The sequence below is a fragment of the Hylobates moloch genome, unplaced genomic scaffold (genome assembly GCF_009828535.3).
Source record: "Hylobates moloch isolate HMO894 unplaced genomic scaffold, HMol_V3 SCAFFOLD_10, whole genome shotgun sequence".
Classification (NCBI taxonomy): domain Eukaryota; kingdom Metazoa; phylum Chordata; class Mammalia; order Primates; family Hylobatidae; genus Hylobates; species Hylobates moloch.
The window spans coordinates 62386610-62391707 of NW_026652285.1; positions in this window are offsets into that span (position 1 = coordinate 62386610).

A 5098-nucleotide genomic window follows, 5' to 3' on the forward strand; every position below is an offset into this window, starting at 1 on the left:
ACCACTGCGCCTGGCCTGTAATGCATTCTTATCTCAGGTTCTAGTAACTTTCATGAATGCTTATTTCCCTTAAAATATAAAGGAAAATTAAATATTTATTTTCCATCCCTTGCCCAATGCTTGGAAAATAATCTGAACTCAGAGCCAAGTAAATGTTGGCTTTGTTCTTTGAGGCTTGTGGTTGTGTGTGCCATTGGGCTTTTGGAGATGATGAAAGTATCATGGAACCATCAGCCGAGTCCTTGCAACCCCTTGCTCTTGAAGCTCAACAAGTCATTTTGCACATAGTGGGCTGAGCAAGGCTGTTCTCCGTGTTAATCTTTCAGGGGGTTCTTCACTGAGTACTTTGCTCTGGGACCTTTATCCCAGCTTTAGAGTTACTTTCAGGGACATCTGACTGTCCCAAACAGTAAACAACAGGACCAGTTCCTAGAAGGCTGGTCTCCATGCAGAGACGTGGGTGTCCGCTGGTTCACCAACCTGGCAATTCCCAGCTCCCATGGGCTCTTCTGCTTCTGCTCAGCACCCTTTGGCCTGCTTGGTCACAGTGTCCTTGAAAACACTGCGTTTTTCCACTGTGCAGAATGGAATTTTTCATTTAGTGTTGTTCCTCTTCACTGACTATTTTGCCACCTGACTGGAAGAATTAGACATGAAGGAAAAGAACTCCCCTGGTCAGATGACTTTCCCTGTCACTGTGTCTTGCTGAGCTGTGTCTCCAGGACACATGGGCATCTCATTGCGGTCTGCACAGTGCAGGGTGGAGCAGTCATGAATAGGCATGTTTGACTTTATGAGCTCACATTTATTTCGGCAAAGTCATTGCAGAGACCAGGCAGACAGACATAAATGAGGCAAGAGGATTTTAACTGCAGGTGCTGAATCTGAGTTGCTGCATGAGCACCTTTCCCGAGTGTAATAGGGTGGCCTGAAGAAACAGCACATTCTCCTCCGTGAGCTCCTGCAGAGCCTTTTCTTTTTTAAAAAATACAGCTCACAGGCCAGGTGCAGTGGCTCACGCCTATAATCCCTGCACATTGGGAAGCTGAGGCGGGCAGATCACTTGAGGCCAGGAGTTTGAGACCAGCCTGGCCAACATGGCAAAAACCTTGTCTCTACTAAAAGCAGAAAAATTAGCTGGGTATGGGGTGGTGCATGCCTGTAGTCCCAGCTACTCAGGAGGCTGAGGCAGGAGAATCACTTGAACCTAGGAGGTGGAGGCTGCAGTGAGCCGAGATCATGGCATTGCCCTCCAGCCTGGGTGACAGAGTGAAACCCTGTCTCCTCACAAAAAATAGTGAATAAAAAAATACACAGCTCACATATCATTACCATCCATTTGAAAAAACCAATCCACTTAAACTGTCCAAGTGGATTTCTAAAATAATTGAATATTTATGTAGGTATTTTTACTTCTTTCTGTTGTGAAATATGCTACCTATTCAGAAAAGCTCAGAAAACATATGAGTTATGGCTTAATTAATTGTTATAAACCAAACCTTCATATAAACACCACTCAGTTCAAGAAATTGCATGTGGCCAGCCTCGAGAGCTCTCCTGCTCTCTGGTGCCCCCTGCCTGTCGAACTCCTCATCCCCCTCCAGCTGCTCAGCTGGTCATGGTCATCCCCTCCCACTTGCCTTATTACCCTACCCTCTCAGCACCATCTCTAAACACTACCATTTAGTTTTGCCCATTTTTCTGTCTTCATAGTCTTTTTCGATACATACGACTTTTCATTTCAATGTAGTATTTATGAGAAATATTTATTTCTCAGTATTTTCTTTGATGGTTAGAATTTTTTACATCCAGATTAAGAAGTCTTTGCCGACCCCAAGGTCTCAAAGACATTCTACATTACTTTCTAAAAGTAACCCAAAGCTCTAGGGTTTTGCCTTTTACAAATAGATTCTCAGTGTACCTGGAATTGTGGGAGGCAGTGGCCAAGGGTCATATCTGATCTCAATGTTTCCACAGGACTCCTTGGAAAGACCCCACCACTTTGTGGGACCACCTTCCTCGGAAATCAACTATCATATTTTTTGTGATATCATTCTGGGTGTTCTACTCTGTTCCATTGGCTGATTTTCTTTTTTATCCTTGAGCCAATATCACATTGGCTTAATTCTTGAGCCTTTATCATAAATTGATGTCCCCTAGAACAATTCCTCAAACCTTGTTGAATGTCCTGGCTCTTCCATTTTCATGTATTTTAGAATCAGCTTGTCAAGTTTCACACACACACGACACACACACACACACACACACACATAATGGAAATTTAACTGGAATCACACCGAATTTATGAATGAACTTCTAGAGAATTGACATGTTTATAACATTGAAGTTTTTCATCCACAGACATGGTATAGCTTTTCATTTATTTAGGTCTTTTAAAAATTTCTTATTGCTTTTTATATTTTGCTATATAGACTCTTGCACATTTTTTGTCAAATTTATTCCCAAGCATTTGATATTTTTGGTATAATCATAAATGATATATTTAAAAACAATTCTTCGTTGCTAGTGTGAAGATGTATAACTGATTTCTGAATTTTGATCTTTATCTGGGAAACTTGCTACACATACTTTTTAATTCTAACAATTTTCCTGTTGACCCTCTTGGATTTTCGTCCTAGGCAATCGCACTACTCACGTTACTGATTGTTTCATTTCTTCTTTTCCAATCCTTGCACTCTTTATTCCTTTTACTTGCTCTTCTCTGGCTACGGGCTTCTGCACAGTGCTGATCAGCAGTGCCAAGAGTGGCATCCGTCTTCCTCCCAATCCCAGAGGAAAGGATTTCAACATTTTACCATTAAATAAACATTTATGGTTACCCTTTATCAGTTAAAGGACCTGTTCTACTTCCACTTTTCTACATTTTCTGAAAAAAAAAAAATCATGATGCAAACTGAAGAGAATCACAAGGTTCATCAATTTGGAGAGGAGAGCTTTATTTCTCATAAAGGGTTGCAGCCCGTAGATCGGCCATCCTGCAGGCTGGGAAGCACAGCCTTCACACCGAGAGCAAGCGCTTGGAGTGCGGGAAGAGTAAGTCAGGAATTCATGCTGAACAGGCTGGCTAAGTATGCATATTCAACACACTATGGGAGGAGTCACGAATATTCATGAAAGGTAAAACATGCACAGTTGAGCTTCACACCTCTTCACTGGGCACATATTTAAAATGGGCAGTGTTAGCACCATCCAAGGATGGAGTTTTAGGTCCTCTGACGTCTAAAGGTGAAATGGAGAACAAAAAAACTCTCACGGAGAATTCTCCATAAATTGACCCAAATTAGTCAAGAGATGGTGGTCAGTTTTCAGGAAGGGATGTTTGTCAGCTGTGTCGCATGCGCAAAAGGAAGAGATCATTTGGTTGAGGCCTGAGGTGATTGGCTAATGATTGTCTGTTTCTTGTTTTCCAGAGCTGGTTTCTGCTTATTCCTTAGGAAATAATTCTGGTTAAAGATTAATAAGGAAGGAGGCATACTGAGGTGGGTCTGATCTCTCATCCTGTCATGGCTGGAAACTCAGTTTTTTTTTTTTTTTGAAACAGAGTCTCGCTCTGTCGCCTAGACTGGAGTGCAGTGGCGTGATCTTGGCTCACTGCAAGCTCTGCCTCCCAGGTTCACGCCATTCTCCTGCCTCAGCCTCCCGAGTAGCTGGGACTACAGACGCCCACCACCACGCCCAGCTGATTTTTTTGTATTTTTAGTAGAGACAGAGTTTCACCATGTTAGCCAGGATGGTCTCAATCTCCTGACCTCAAGATCTACCGGTCTCAGCCTCTCAAAGTGATGGGATTACAGGTGTGAGCCACCGCGCCTGGCCTGGAAACTCAGTTTTTACACATACACACACACACACACACACACACCCCCCGTTCCCCCCACCCCCCACCCCATGCACACACAGGAAATTTGACTGGAATCACATTGAATTTACAGATCAACTTCTAGATAATTGACATCTTTATAACACTGAAGTTTTTAACCCTGGGGTCCCCTTGGCCAAGAAGGGGTCCATCTACTCAGTTGTGGGGCTTAGGATTTTATTTTTATTTTTCAATGAATAGGTGGAACTTTATCAAATACTTTTCTGCCTTTATTAAAATGATTTTATATAATTAAAAATTCTTTATCTTTTTAATATGACAATATACTTTGATTTTTCAATATTCAACCAACTTTGCATTCTTGGAATAAGTTCAATTTAGTTATGATCTGTTATCCCTGTTTTATAAATTGCTGGATTCAGGTTGCTAATATGTTATTGGGGATTTTATGCCTTTGTTTGTAAGAGAGATCAGCCTGCAATTTTCCTTTCTCCTCACATTCTCATTGGGTTCAGGGATCACAATCCCGCAGGCCGTATGAACTGAGTGGGAACTGTTTCCTCTATTATCACTTTCTGGAAGAATTTATCTCTTAAGGAGTAATCTTTGTGGGAGGGTTTTGAATTATATATTTCATTTCTTTATCAGGTAAAGGCCTATTCATGTATTCTATTTGTGTGTGTGGGTCAGTTTTGGTAGATTTTGTTTCTCCTAGGACTGTGTCTTTTTTTTTTTTGAGACAGAATCTTGTTCTGTCGCCCAGTCTGGAGTGCAGTGGTGTGATCTCCGCTCACTAAAAACTTCGCCTTCGGGGTTCAAGCAATTCTCTGCCTCAGCCTCCTGAGTAGATGGGATTACAGGCATCTGCCACCACACCCAGCTAATTCTTTTTTTTTTTTTTTTTTTTGTATTTTTAGAAGAGATAGGGTTTCCCTGTGTTAGCCAGGCTGGTCTTGAACTCCTGACCTTGTGATCCACCCTCCTTGGCCTCCCAAAGTGCTGGGATTACAGGCATGAGCCACTGCGCCCGGCCAGGATTGTGTCTTTTATCTATGACTTCAAATTCATGGGAATAAAGCTGTTTGAAAGATCTTTTTATCAACTTCTCACTGGTTGTGGGCCGGAGGCCGCTCTGCCAGGCGGTCTTCTCTGTGGACAGTTCACTGCACAGCTCATTCTGCAAGGCCACCTGGGGGAGCTTCCTGATGATGCGAGCCGGAGGGAGCCTTCTACATCCCGCACCTAATCTCAGAGGGA